At 41.0% G+C, this 15,897-nt stretch overlaps 1 pseudogene; it reads right to left on the bottom strand.

The window, feature by feature from the left end:
• Positions 1-588: 588 nt before the first annotated feature.
• LOC107132072 (tripartite motif-containing protein 60-like) lies at positions 589-12,979 on the bottom strand (annotated as a pseudogene).
• Positions 12,980-15,897: the final 2,918 nt, after the last annotated feature.

Raw genomic sequence — 15,897 nt, 5'->3', positions numbered from 1 at the left:
TTATTTTCAAATATTTTATCTAAGAAATTCAAAACTATAAAGATAGTACCGACGATCCTATGTGTAGGGAAGCAAAGGAGACAGAGACACAAAGAACAGACTTTTGTACTCAGTGGTAGGAGAAGGTGGGATGATTTGAGAGAATAGCATTGAAACATATACATTACCATATATAAAATAGATAGCCAGTGGGAGTTTTATGTATGATGCAGGGCACTCAAAGCCAGTGCTCTGTGACAACCTGGAGGGATAGGGTGGGAATGGGGTTTCAGGATGGGGGAGGCACATGTATACCTATGGCCAATTCATGTTGATATATGGAAAAAACCATCACAATATTGTAAAGTAATTATCCTGAAGTTAAAACAAAAAAGTAAATTAAACAAATAAAAATAAGGTCTTTATTAAAAAAAGAAATTCAAAACACTTGACACCTGATGTTGGTGACAACTTTACAATTGGCATTGCTACCCTATTTATATAGTTTCTGAAAACGAGGAAGAAAAATCCATCCTAATTTTCAGCAGCAGAAAATTTTAAAAATCCAGAATTATCAAGGCAAAATTTACTAAGATTAGCCCTAAAAGCTGAAATAAAATCATGCCCCAGGTACTTCATCTTTCATAATCTGTTACTGAAGAGATTTTAAGAGAGTCAGGATCTGGTCTAGTATAGAAATAGGGCCAAATGGCTTCTAAAAGAATCCTTAAAAGTATAGAGAAGAGTTCTATCATTCATATTATAAAATGGAAACCACACTCAACTAGGTCCAGAAATGTCACGGTCTTTGTAGACTGGGACCTGGGGACCGGAGTCGATGAGAAGAGGGACGCAGGGGACCCAAGTCTCGAGTGAAACAAGGGTTCTTTATTTGCAGAAATGCATGTTTATATATCTTCATACAAGACAGCTTTAGGCAGTAAAAAAAAATGAGCAAAAACAAAGCCAAGCAAATAACAATCTTTAAAGGGCCAGAAAGCATTCCATATCCTGAGTAAGACGGGCAAAACAGAATAGATTACCTTTAAGTAAAATTTTGGTCACTGAAGGGAGTCCCTGAAAGGAATCCAAGCAGGTGCCCTTTCTCATGATCTCAGTTCTGAGAACTGCGTGCAGCTCTGCTTGTTCCTGTTTTCCAGGAACTGATAAGGAATAGAGAATCCTTGAGAAACGAAGAGAATAACATATTGGATCCCTTAAAGTTGAAAGTCCCGACACAGAAAAATGCCTATTTTGCTGGGTCTTATTACTGGCAGAAGCTGGCTGTCTTAGGATGCATTGCACCTTAAGTGCTGTCAACATATCTCCCAGCTGCCTGGACTCTATCTTGAACTAGCTGATTCCACCAGTTCCTAGGAAGACTATCCTAACACACACTCAATGTCCATTTAGTTTTGTTTTCCACTTCTACTTCCCAGTAATGCCTGCCATAATTAAATCTCTTAGAACCCAGGATAGCAGGGCAGAGATGAAATCTCCTTAAGTTATAACAAAGATTTTGTCTTTTTTCTTTCCCTGTTGCACACTTTTTCTATCCTCAGAGACAATAAGCCTAGGGTAAGCAATTTCAAGGTCTAGAATCACATCTACTCATAATGGTTTGATAATTTTGCCCAGGCCAGAATATTGTGAGGAATACTGAATCCATATTTCTTTAATTGAAATGAGAAGGTGTCAGGGTATTTTAGGTTTTGATACCTGTAGTGGGATAGTCATAGCATGTATCAGGAATCCCAGTTCTGACTGCACAAACTTGCCCTCTCCCTCCCTCAGTAGATGTTTTAATGTGGAAACATGATCTGAAAATGTTATGGAGTTTTCATTTAGTGTTGTTAAAATATGCACCCCTTCATTTTGTACCTGCTTATATGCAGAGTACATCATGAGAAATGCTGGACTGGAAGAAACACAAGCTGGAATCAAGATTGCCGGGAGAAATATCAATAACCTCAGATATGCAGATGACACCACCCTTATGGCAGAAAGTGAAGAGGAACTCAAAATCCTCTTGATGAAGGTGAAAGTGGAGAGTGAAAAAGTTGGCTTAAAGCTCAACATTCAGAAAATGAAGATCATGGCATCTGGCCCATCACTTCATGGGAAATAGATGGGGAAACAGTGGAAACAGTGTCAGACTTTATTTTTTTGGGCTCCAAAATCACAGCAGATGGTGACTGCAGCCATGAAATTAAAAGACGCTTACTCCTTGGAAGGAAAGTTATGACCAACCTAGATAGCATATTCAAAAGCAGAGACATTACTTTGCCAACAAAGGTTTGTCTAGTCAAGGCTATGGTTTTTCCAGTAGTCATGTATGGATGTGAGAGTTGGACTGTGAAGAAGGCTGAACACTGAAGAATTGATGCTTTTGAACTGTGGTGTTGGAGAAGACTCTTGAGAGTCCCTTGGACTGCAAGGAGATCCAAGCAGTCCATTCTGAAGGAGATCAGCCCTGGGATTTCTTTGGAAGGACTGATGCTAAAGCTGAAACTCCAGTACTTTGGCCACCTCATGTGAAGAGTTGACTCATTGGAAAAGACTGATGCTGGGAGGGATTGGAGGCAAGAGGAGAAGGGGATGAGAGAGGATGAGATGGCTGGATGGCATCACGGACTCAATGGACGTGAGTCTGAGTGAACTCTGGGAGTTGGTGATGGACAGGGAGGCCTGGCGTGCTGTGATTCATGGGGTCGCAAGAAGTTGGACACAACTGAGCAACTCAACTGAACTGAACTGAATAGCCCCTTGCTTATTCTATACAAATAGTTTAAATTGCTCAAATTCAGAATTTATTTCTTCTCCCCTATTCTCTACATTCTTTTCCAGTTCCACTTATTTGCTGGTTTGCAGAGTTATCACTTTTTAAATCCATTTTACATTGCTCTTGGAGGGCTCCATGCTACAACGGAATGAAGTTCTGATACCCACTACAACATGGGTGAACCTTGAAAATATTATGCTAAGTGAAATAAACCAGACACAAAAGGACAAATATTGCATGGTTCCAATTATTTGAAATATGTAGAATAGGCAAGTTTATGGAGATAGAAAGTAGATTAGAAGTTACCAGGGGCTGAGGGGAAAGTGGAATGGGGAGCTATTGTTTAATGGTTACAGAGTTTCTGTTGCTTCCCAGATGGTGCTAGTAGTAAAGAATCCACCTGCCAATGTAGGAGACCCAAGAGACTCAAGTTCGATCCCTGGGCTGTGAAGATTCTCTGGAGAAGAGCATGACAACCCAATTCAGTATTCATGAGAATACTGGAGAATCCTATGGACAGAGGAGCCTGGCAGTCTACAGTCCATAGGGTCGCAAGAGTTGGATACGACTGAAGCAACTTAGCACGCACAGAGTTTCTGCTGGGGTAAGGAAAAGGCTTTGGAAATGGAGAGTGGAAATGTTTGCATGACATAGTGAATGTAATTAATGCCAATAAATTGTATATTTAAAGATGGATAAAATGGTAAATGTTGTTACCTATATTTTATCACAATAAAATTATAATTTTTTAAAAAAAACACACAGTGAGCCAAATTTGTCCTATAGGTCACCATTTTCCAACACCTGGCCAAGACAATATTTATACTTGAATATCTGACAAGAATCTCAAAACTGAATTTATGATTGTCCTACAGAAATCTATAGATTTCCAGCCTTTCCCATCTCAGTTAATGATGCCATTAACTGGTTGTTCATTTTAGAAACTTGAACGTTATCCTTTACATTTCCTTCTCCTTTAACTCTTATACCTAAGTCCTATTGATTCTATGCTGCTGCTGCTGTCACTTCAATCGTGTTCAACTCTTTGTGACCTCATGGACTGTCGCCTGCCTGGCTTCTCTGTCCATAGAACTCTCCAGGCAAGAATACTGGAGTGGGTAGCCATTCCAGCCACTCCAAGGGATCATCCCAATCCAGGGACTGAACCCAGGTTTTCTGTATTGTTGGCAGATTCTTTACTATCTGAGCCACTAGGGAAGCTATTGACTCTATACTCCTACACATTTTCTAGATCCCTTCATTTCTTTCTGTCTCTACTTTACTATGCTAGACCAACTCACCATCATATCCCATCTGGACTTTTACAGTTGCCCCTGTGCTAGTCACCCTGTTTCCTCTCTTGACCATCTCTTATTCATCAGTGGCAAAAACTGCCAGTTGTCTTCCAACATCCATTCCTTTTCTTCTAAAGTAATAGACTTCTTATCTGGGCATGGAGCCATCTAGGGGAAAAAAACTCACTTTCCCAAACTCCATTGAGCTGGATGTGGCCATTGGACTAAGTTCTTGCTAAAGAAACAAAATGGCAGTGACATATAGAATTTCCAGCTGCCTTTCTTGCTGGTTGAGATCTGGCTTTGGTGCAGAACAAACTTGGACAATGCTGGTAAGGGCAATAATGTAGGGATGATAGAAGAAGAAGATAGATGGAGCCTGGGTTCCTAAAGATTTTTAGGAGCATCATCCAATTCCAGCTCCCACTTCACCTTACTTATGCCATTGTTATTGTGAGTCTGTGTTACACTTAGCCAAAAGTATAATCTAATGAAAGCACCATTTTCCACATGATAGCTAGAGTGATCATCTAAGAACACAAGTCTGGTCAAAACCATCCCTAATTTTATTTAAAACCCTTCTGTGGCTGCCCATCAATGAATGAGTGAATACCAAAATTCTTAACGTTGCCCACAAGACTGTGCAAACCAGCTCCTGCTTGTTTTTCTAGCTACCTTTTGCACCCTAAGGCTCCAAATCTCCAAGAATATTGTCTAAATTTTAGTTAAGTCTTTCCTGATCAAAGCATTTTTTAAATACATAAACCCCCTATATGTAACCTTCAAATTTTGAACTTTCAAAGATGTGAACATGGAGCTTAGTAATGAAGACCTGATGGAATTGGAGGCCCAGAGAAAGGACGAAGGGAGATAAGAGAAAGAAGAAGTAACCAAAGAACTGAAGGGATTCATGACACAAGAAATGACAAGGGGATTTTATATTTGAGGAGGCACTGTTAGTTTTTTTGTTGTTGTTTTTATTTTTAATAAGCGGTCCAGAGACAGAGACTAATAGGTTTTTAAAAAAATATTTGTATATTTATTTTTGGCTGTGCTGGGTCTTTGTTGCTGCCCACAGGCAGAGGCTATTCTCTAATTGCAGTGTGTAGGCTTCTCATTGGTGGCACTAGTGGTAAAGAATCCACCTGCCTGAGTCAGAAAGATCCCCTGGAGAAGGGTATGGCAACCCACTCCAGTATTCTTGCCTGGAGAATGCCATAGACAGAGGAGCCAGGGGGGTTACAGTCCATGGGTCACACAGAGTCAAACACGACTGAAGCAACTTAGCATGTAGGCTTCTCATTGCAGCAGCTTCTCTTGTTGCCTTGTGGGCTCTTGTGGGCTCCAGGGCATGGGCTTCAGTAGTTGCAGCACACAGGCTCAGTAGTTGTGGTGCTAGGGCTTAGTTGACCCATGTGGCATGTGGAATATTCCCGGACCAGGGATTGAACCCATGTTCTCTGCATTGGAAGGTGAATTCTTAACCACTGGACCACCAGGGAAGTCCAGCACAGTTAGTTTTTGAGGCACAGGTCTTGAATGCAGAATGGTACATGAAGGTTACAGCAGCTGTTCAGATAAAATCCAGTGCTACTATGATGAGAAAAAAAAAATAAAGCTACTACCCAGACATCAGTGGATCATTTTTTTCAAGAGGGTAGATAGAACTGAATTCAGCAAGGAAACAGAATCTGTGTCATCAGGGTCAGGCATGAGTGAAATTGTAGCTTACCCTCCGTCTCATGTTGTTGACCATCCTTCAGCTCACCATTTCCCACCTCCTCTCCCTTCTCCAGTCAGTAACTCTTCTTGCCTATTCATTAGATGCCAGCCCCTGTGTGCTAGCCACTGTACCATACTACTGTACTTTTCAAGGTACTGAAAGGTTGTTGCTGGACCACGAAAGACACCGGGATTCTTGGCCTCCAGAGGAGAAGAATTCAATCTGGGGCCAAAGATGAGGCTTGGCTGCTCAGAGCTTTTGTGTAATAAAGTTTTATGAAAGTATAAAAGGGATAGAGCAAGTTTCTGACACAGACATCAGAAGGGGGCAGAAAGAGTACCCCCTTGCTAGTGTTAGCAACGGAGTTATATACCGCTTAATTAGTTATTCAGTTTCAGTTCAGTCGCTGAGTCCTGTTTGACTCTTTGCATTACAATGAATCAAAAGAATGTCTGGAGGTTGTAAAGATCTTACTAGACCCACTCCCATAATTTACATTTTAAGATAACAGAATTAGCCAGAAGGTTTTCAGGAAGGAGAAACTGTCCTCAAGCAGGATACATTGTTGTTATATAATCCTTAGTACAGAGTTTAAACTTAGTTGTTTGTTGTATAATCATCAGTTCCAGGCTTAAAGATAAAAACGTTTTATGTGACTAAGACTAAAAAATGTAAAGGAAAAAAAGTTTGTCCTTTCCTCTTCCTGGAGTATTCCAGACCCCTCTCTCCTTGGGGATCCTGGGACATCTGATCAACCTGCCTAGGGGTTGACTCTCTCAGTACTGTATTGTAAGATTAAAAATGTTTTATTTTTTGTGTTTAGGTTTGCTTGTTTTTTATGTATTATTTGTGTGAAAAGTTTTATAAACTTATTATAGTACAGTACCATATAGCCGATTGTGTTAGCTGGGTACCTAGGCTAACTTTGTTGAACAAATTGGACTTATGAACACGCTCTCGAAGCAGAACTCGTTCTTTTGTAGGTGACACTGTATTGTTTTCTTTGCATAGAATGCTCTTTCTCAGGATTTCCCTGGTGATCCAGTGGCTAAGACTCTGAGTTCCTAATGCAGGGATCCTGGGTTCAATCCCTGGTCAGGGAACTAGATCCCACATGCTGTAATTACCAGTTCACATGCTGCCAGTAAAGATCCCTTATACTGCAACTTAAAAAAAAAAAAATTACCCACATACTGCAACGAAGATGGTATGTGCTGCAACTGAGATCTGGCACAACCAAATAAATAAATAAACATTAAAAAAAATAATGCTCTTTCTCTCTTTTTCTGCCTGAATCACTCCTATTCATCTATCAGTTCAGTTCAGTTACTCAGTTGTGTCCGACTCCTTGCGATCCCATGAATCGCAGCACTCCAGGCCTCCCTGTCCATCACCAACTCCCGGAGTTCACTCAGACTCACGTCCATCGAGTCAGTGATGCCATCCAGCCATCTCATCCTCTGTCGTCCCCTTCTCCTCCTGCCCCCAATCCCTCCCAGCATCAGAGTCTTTTCCAATGAGTCAACTCTTCACATGAGGTGGCCAAAGTACTGGAGTTTCAGCTTTAGCATCAGTCCTTCCAAAGAAATCCCAGGGCTGATCTCCTTCAGAATGGACTGGTTGGATCTCCTTGCAGTCCAAGGGACTCTCAAGAGTCTTCTCCAACACCACAGTTCAAAAGCATCAAGTCTTCGGGGCTCAGCCTTCTTCACAGTCCAACTCTCACATCCATACATGACCCCTGGAAAAACCATAGCCTTGACTAGACGGACCTTTGTTGGCAAAGTAATGTCTCTGCTTTTGAATATGCTATCTAGGTTGGATGGGAATACCAGAACACCTGATCTGCCTCTTGAGAAACCTGTATGCAGGTCAGGAAACAACAGTTAGAACTGGACATGGAACAACAGACTGGTTCCAAATAGGAAAAGGAGTTCATCAAGGCTGTATATTGTCACCCTGCTTATTTAACTTATATGCAGAGTACATCGTGAGAAACGCTGGACTGGAAGAAACACAAGCTGGAATCAAGATTGCTGGGACAAATATCAATAACCTCAGATACGCAGATGACACCACCCTTATGGCAGAAAGTGAAGAGGAACTCAAAAGCCTCTTGATGAAGGTGAAAGTGGAGAGTGAAAAAGTTGGCTTAAAGCTCAACATTCAGAAAACAAAGATCATGGCATCCAGTCCCATCACTTCATGGCAAATAGATGGGGAAACAGTGGAAACAGTGTCAGACTTTATTTTTCTGGGCTCCAAAATCACTGCAGATGGTGACTGCAGCCATGAAATTAAAAGACGCTTACTCCTTGGAAGGAAAGTTATGACCAACCTAGAAAGCATATTGAAAAGCAGAGACATTACTTTGCCAACAAAGGTTCGTCTAGTCAAGGCTATGGTTTTTCCTGTGGTCATGTATGAATGTGAGAGTTGGACTGTGAAGAAAGCTGAGTGTTGAAGAATTGATGCTTTTGAACTGTGGTGTTGGAGAAGACTCTTGAGAGTCCCTTGGACTGCAAGGAGATCCAACCAGTCCATTCTGAAGGAGATCAGCCCTGGGATTTCATTGGAAGGAATGATGCTAAAGCTGAAACTCCAGTACTCTGGCCACCTCATGTGAAGAGTTGACTCATTGGAAAAGACTCTGATGCTGGGAGGGATTGGGGGCAGGAGGAGAAGGGGACGACAGAGGATGAGATGGCTGGATGGCATCACTGACTCGATGGACGTGAGTCTGAGTGAGCTCCGGGAGTTGGTGATGGACAGGGAGGCCTGGAGTGCTGCGATTCATGGGGTCGAAAAGAGTCAGACACGACTGAGTGACTGATCTGATCTGATCTGATCTAGGTTGGTCATAACTTTCCTTCCAAGGAGTAAGTGTCTTTTAATTTCATGGCTGCAGTCACCATCTGCAGTGATTTTGGAGCCCAGAAAAATAAAGTCTGAAACTGTTTCCACTGTTTCCCCATCTATTTCCCATGAAGTGGTGGGACCAGATGCCATGATCTTCGTTTTCTGAATGTTGAGCTTTAAGCCAACTTTTTCACTCTCCTCTTTCACTTTTATCAAGAGGCTTTTGAGTTCCTCTTCACTTTCTGCCATAAGGGTGGTGTCATCTGCCTATCTGAGGTTATTGATATTTCTCTCGGCAATCTTGATTCCAGCTTGTGCTTCTTCCAGTCCAGCGTTTCTCATGATGTACTCTGCGTATAAGTTAAATAATCAGGGTGACAATATACAGCCTTGACGTACTCCTTTTCCTATTTGGAACCAGTCTTTGTTCCATGTCCAGTTCTAACTGTTGCTTTCTGACCTGCATACAGATTTCTCAAGAGGCAGATCAGGTGGTCTGGTATTCCCATCTCTTGAAGAATTTCCCACAGTTTATTGTGATACACACAGTCAAAAGCTTTGGCATAGTCAATAAAGCAGAAATAGATGTTTTTCTGGAACTCTCTTGCTTTTTCCATGATCCAGCGGATGTTGATAATTTGATCTCTGGTCCCTCTGCCTTTTCTAAAACCAACTTGAACATCTGGAAGTTCACAGTTTACATATTGCTGAAGCCTGGCTTGGAGAATTTTGAGCATTACTTTACTAGCATGTGAAATGAGTGCAATTGTGCGGTAGTTTGAGCATTCTTTGGCATTGACTTTCTTTGGGATTGGAATAAAAACTGAACTTTTCCAGTCCTGTGGCCACTGGTGAGTTTGCCAGATTTGCTGGCATATTGAGTGCAGCACTTCTACAGCATCATCTTTCAGGATTTGAAATACCTCAACTGGACTCCATCACCTCCACTAGCTTTGTTCGTAGTGATGCTTTCTAAGGCCCACTTGATTTCACATTCCAGGATGTCTGGCTCTAGGTCAGTGATCACACCATTGTGATTATCTGGGTTGTGAAGATCTTTTTTGTACAGTTCTGTGTATTCTTGCCACCTCTTCTTAATATCTTCTGCTTCTGTTAGGTCCATACCATTTCTGTCTTTTATCGAGCCCATCTTTGCATGAAATGTCCCCTTGGTATCACTAATTTTCTTGAAGAGATCTCTAGTCTTTCCCATTCTGTTGTTTTCGTCTATTTCTTTGCATTGATCGCTGAAGAAGGCTTTCTTATCTCTTCTTGCTATTCTTTGGAACTCTGTATTCAGATGCTTATATCTTTCCTTTTCTGCCCGTGGGGCAACCCAAGATGGACGTGTCATGGTGGAGAGATCTCACAGAATGTGGTCTACTGGAGAAGGGAATGGCAAACCACTTCAGTATTCATCTGTCAAGTTTCAGATAAAACATCATTTCCTTAAGAAAGCCTTGATCACTCCCCACCCTGCACCATTCTTCCAAACTAGGTAAAGGCTTTCCTTGTTTTATCCGCTCAAAATACTTCTCCCCATTTTTGTTAATATTTGTCTCAATTACAGTTAACAGTAATTCAAATAATCCCATACTATATTTTCAGCTTTATGAGTCCATCTTATTCACTCCAGCACCTGGCACAGTATCTGGCACATAGTAAGCAACTCAGTGTAGTACATGTTTTTAGTAGACACAAAATTGATAGTGAGGGCAGTTCCCTGGTAGCTCAGTTGGTGAAGAATCTGCCTGCAGTGCAAGAGACTGGGGTTTGATCCCTGTAAAAGGAAATAGCAACCCATTCCAGTATTCTTGCCTGGAAAATCCTATGTACAGAGCAGCCTGGCAGGCTACAGTCCATGGGGTAGCAAAGAGTTGGACACAACTAAGTGACTGAGCACACACGCAAATAGATAGTACTAATTATTATTACTGGAACAAAGGGAGAAGGAAATGGCAACCCATTCCAGTATTCCTGCATGGAGAATTCCATAGACAGAGGAGCCTCGTAGGCTACAGTCCATGGGGTCACAAAGAGTCGGACACGACTGAAGTAACTTAGCACAAGGACTACTTTTACCTTGATTAAAGCTACCTCTTGAAACAAATGGCTTCCTGACAACTTTTAAAAGAACCTGAATTCAAGACTACTGAAAATTAAAAAGAGGTATGTTATTTGTCTTTGATCAAGAAGTTAAAATTGATTTTTACTTGCCATTTGTCAAACTTGTGAGATATTTTAGCATAAAGTAAATTTTATAGTTTAAAGTGATTAGTGGCTATCTTCCATAAAGTATGTAATGTGAAATGAACAGAAGGAAAAAAGGAAATAGATAGGTTTAAAGTAAAAGAATGCAAAGCATAAAAGGCATATATTATTTGGGAGTCATAGGGAGGAAATTGCTTTAATTTAAGATATTTAGTGCCCAGCCATTATTCTGGGGGTTAGATTACCTACTACATTCCTTCCTTAAATTAATGTCTAAGTATATCACTGACTCAATGGACGTGAGTTTGAGTGAACTCCCGGAGTTCATGATGGACAGGGAGGCCTGGCGTGCTGCAATTCATGGAGTCACAAAGAGTTGGACACGACTGAGAGACTGAACTGAACTTAAGTATATACATACACATATACATATACATATACATATACATATACATATTGGAGAAGGAAATGGCAACCCACTCCAGTGTTCTTGCCTGGAGAATCCCAGGGATGGGGGAGCCTGGTGGGCTGCCATCTCTGGGGTCGCACAGAGTCGGACACGACTGAAGCAACTTAGCAGCAGCATACATATATATAATATGCATGTATATATACATACATGCATACAGGTATTATACATCTGTTTGCCTGGACAATTAGTCTACATATATTGCTACTGAATAAATTCATGGTAGAAATAAACTTTAATAATGAAAACTTAACATACAAACAAATAAAAATCTTGATGAATATCCACATTATACCAGTGAAACACCAGTGCAGTACTGAGATACCTGCATGTAATGACTACAGATAAACATTAAAGGAATGTTCTTCAAAGGAAGAAACAAGTAACATCATAAACTACACTTATATTTAAGCTTTTCCTCCCAGGGATTTTACTTTTCTACAATCATTGCCTTCAACCATGCTCTACTGAGTATCTTTTGCATCCATTAATGATACCTTGGGTGAATTCCAAAGCTTTCTTGTTTCTTCTGATTGCTAAAACTCAGTTCAATCTAGTTAATGTTATGCATGGTGGAGTGTTGAGGAGTAATGCATACTGATGTTTGCTGCTTACTCTGAATTACATCCAAAAAATAAGATAAATTGATAAATGATACAGGGATAAATAGAAGGTTAGACATGAGATGAAGCAAACATAGCATCAAGGTGGTGAGTATATGGGTGTTTAATGTGTCATTCTCTCAGTTTTTCTGTTTGTTTAAAAATATTCAAAATAAAGTGTTAGGAAAAAAGGCCCTTTCCTCCACCTCTCCCCCACCTCTCCCCCAAACCCCCATTTATTCTCAATTTAAAACATCAACTTCAAACTCAATTTAAGTACTATCTCTTTCCTTCTCCCAGGGGCAGTTGACCCAGGGAACTGTGACTTCATGAACTTTTGAGATGTGGGGAGCAAGTGAACCCAGAAGTTCCTGCCTGGAAGATTTCAAAATAGGCCTGGTGGGTTCCATTACCCTTGTAGTCAAGTTATGGTTAAGTAGTCAAATATGGAATTCATAGTGAAAGGGGACAGGCCCCACAGTCCATTCTTGGCTCAAAGTGAAATGGGAAGCAAGTGGAACTGTAGACCTGACCATGCCAAGCCTCTGGAAGGCTGGGCTCTTGATTTAAAATGGGAAATAATGCTGAAGGGATTAAACCCACCTGCACCCATACATCAGAAACACTCCATCAAAAATCCAACCTCAAATAAAAATACAGTCCTATCAAAAAATAAATTTCCAGGGACATAATCCTTTGGCTAGTTTCTCTTTATCTTCTCTGATGAACATGATTTTCTTCTTTTCTATTATTCTATTTTCCATATGAAAAAACAGAGTTCTGGAATTTGAAATGTATACTGATTGAATAACACATTTAAGGTTATTTTCCAAGACTGGCCCTTTCAATATGATGAAGTAGGGAAGTGTCTTGGAGGGGTAAGTCTTGAGCTTCTTTTCTTTTGTCTGGAGTCAATGTGCACCTCTGCCCTTTTCTACAAACTTACCTCACTTCTCCTGCCTTTAAAGTGGAATGTTCTCTGCCCTCTCTCTTTAGGCTGATCTTCCCCAAACGCTGGCCCTCTGTTGCCCCTCTTCCTCCTATGCCCAGCATCCTCATCCTTGCGTTTCCTGTCTGGCGATATCCCTTAGGGAACCAGCCAACTGGTCAGGGTCTTCACGGTACAGTACTAGTGACTGGGCTTTTACTCTACTGCACTGTCGCTTTACAGGGACCTTCAGTGCAAGGTGGTACTGATGGCGATTGTCACACTTCTTGCCACAGTCCCTAATGGTCTGTAAAACAGTCATTAAAATTTAGTGAATATGTCATTGTGAAGGTTCACTTTGTGTCAATTTGGCTAGACAATGGTGCTCAGTTGTTTGATCAAACATTCGTCTAAATGTAGCTGTGAAGGTATTTCGTAGCTGTGATGAACATTTCTAATCAGTTGACTTTAAGTAAAGGAAGTTACCCTTGATAATGTAGGTGGGCCTCATCCAATCAGTTGAAGGTCTTAAGGGCAACACTGAGGTTTCCTAAAGAAGAAACAATTCTGCCTCAAGACTGGAACATAGAAACCCTGCCAGAATTTCCAGTCTGTTGGCCTTCTGTATAGATTTCAGACTTGCCAACTCCCACAATTGTATGAACCAATTAAATATTTTCCTGTCTCCCTTTTCCTTTTTCTCAATAATGCTTTTAGAGTAGTGAAGTATATGGCTGGATTTAGAGTTGAACAAATCTTGTGAGACTACTGTTAACCCAAGTTACAGGAGACTGACACACAGATTAGAATGCCGGTATGTAATTTATAATGAGAATTCTGAGGATTGGTTTTTTCTGCTGGTAAATGAATTCTGTCTGGATGGAAGCTCCTGAAGAAACCCTTATGTGAAAAGAAGGCTGCTCCTAGGCAAGGAAACAGAGAGAGGGGAGGTGGCAAGATGATTTTAATAACTGCTATCATCAGATTTGGTAGCTAGATGCAACCATCTTCATCACAGGTATGTAACAGCTATGGGGTCTAATTGGCTATGTTCGTAGGACAGGGCACCTTTTCTCTCTCAACACTGTTGAATGGACATTGCCAACTTCGACCCTGACTTATCTTTTTTGGTTCTGTGTTTACATGATGACTATCTGTTTCTGTGGATATCGCATTTCCTTTAGCTATTGGCAATCCTGTTACAACCAAGATTCTCTTCTTATTTTATGATCTATTTTTTAAAGTATGATGTGTTAATTTCATAACTTGAAATCTCAGAGTTCTGATAGCACCTTCCTGTAGAGTTGCTCAGACTGTCCCATGTTTTGTCAGCTCAATGAGTCAGCTTGTCATCCAAAAACAAAGCAGCTTTGCTACCTCACTTAAGCCTATTATTCTGAAATGATCTACTTCTGGAAAATACTGTTCCAGAGCTTCCCTGTGCAACCAGACTGAAGCTAATCTCCAGCTGAGACCACATTCGGGCTCAACTCCCCCACCTCCCATTCTATTCTGTTTCTTTCAACCCCCTTCTCTTAACAATATTCTGCCAAAAAAATCGCTTAACACAAGAACTCCTATTTCAGGCCCTGCTTCTCAAAATGGGAACTTTAAGATATTTAAGTAAATTAATTTACATATAGATTGGGACTAGTTAACATATCTTCAAATTGCATGCTTATTCCTTTAGAAATTCTTTGAGTTACTACTGGTTGAATACTGTTTGAGTTACTACTGGTTGTTCACCATCATACACAGAGTGGAGGGTTCAATGCCTCTGATTTTTTTTTTTTTTTTTTGGTTTCCTAGTGCATATAAAAGTCATGTTTATACTATATTGTAGCTTATTCAGTGTATAAGAGCTATATACTTTAAAACAATGTACATACTTTAAAGTACTTTACTGCTAAGAAAATGCTAGCTATCATCTACTGCTGCTGCTAAATCATTCAGTCATGTCCGACTCTTTGTGACCCCATGGACTGCAGCCTACCAGGCTCCTCCGTCCACGGGATTTTCCAGGCAAGAGTACTGGAGTGGGTTGTCATTGCCTTCTCCGAGCCATTATCTGAGCCTTCAGCAAGTCAGTCTTTTTGCTGGTGAAGGATCTTGCCTCAATGTGGATGACTGCTGACTGATCATTGTGGGTGGTTGCTGAAGGTTGGGATGACTGTGGCAACTTCTTAAAGTAAGACAACAATGAAGTTTGCTGCATCAGTTGCGATGTCTCTGATTTTAAAGGCTAATGGTCAGAGGTAGCTGATTTTACCCAGACCAAGAAATTGTGGATCTTCTTCTTTTCCTCTTTAGGTTGTCTGCCTCTGTCTATCCCTGCCATTTCTCCTCTTTGTGGCTATTGTCATTGTAACATTCTTTCTTGGAGTTTCTCCCATTTTGCCATAACATCATTTTGTCCTTTTCCTGTGACTCAGCCTCCAAAGCTAATAATCATTGATGGTAAGTGGAGGGACATGGTCAGAATTACTGTGGGGAAATACCCTAGTTCCAGCACACCCAGATTTTTACTCAGATGTAATGTGACTTATTTGGAGAAGGTGATGGCAACCCACTCCAGTACTCTTGCCTGGAAAATCCCATGGATGGAGGAGCCTGGTAAACTGCAGTCCATGGGGTCAGGAAGAGTCAGACACAACTGAGCGACTTCACTTTCACTTTTCACTTTCATGCATTAGAGAAGGAAATGGCAACCCACTCCAGTGTTCTTGCCTGGAGAATCCCAGGGATGGGGGAGCCTAGTGGGCTGCTGTCTATGGGGTCACACAGAGTCAGACACGACTGAAGTGACTTAGCAGCAGCAGCAGCAGCAATGTGACCTATTAGCCATTTGTCAGAGTGGTTTCAAAGAAGCAGTGCCTCACCTATGCCAGAACCTTGCAAAACACTCTGGATATCTCTTAGTGAGTGAGCAGATGTAGAGGTGCCTATGGCTACCCTGATATAGCTGAAACCTATTTTTTTGTTCTTGAAGTGAAGTGAAGTGAAAGTCACTCAGTTGTGTCTGACTCTTTGTGACCCCATGGACTATACA

The sequence above is a fragment of the Bos taurus genome, chromosome X (genome assembly GCF_002263795.3).
Source record: "Bos taurus isolate L1 Dominette 01449 registration number 42190680 breed Hereford chromosome X, ARS-UCD2.0, whole genome shotgun sequence".
Classification (NCBI taxonomy): Eukaryota; Metazoa; Chordata; class Mammalia; order Artiodactyla; family Bovidae; genus Bos; species Bos taurus.
Note: the sequence above shows the minus strand (reverse complement) of the source record. Positions and strands in the feature narration are given on the sequence as shown.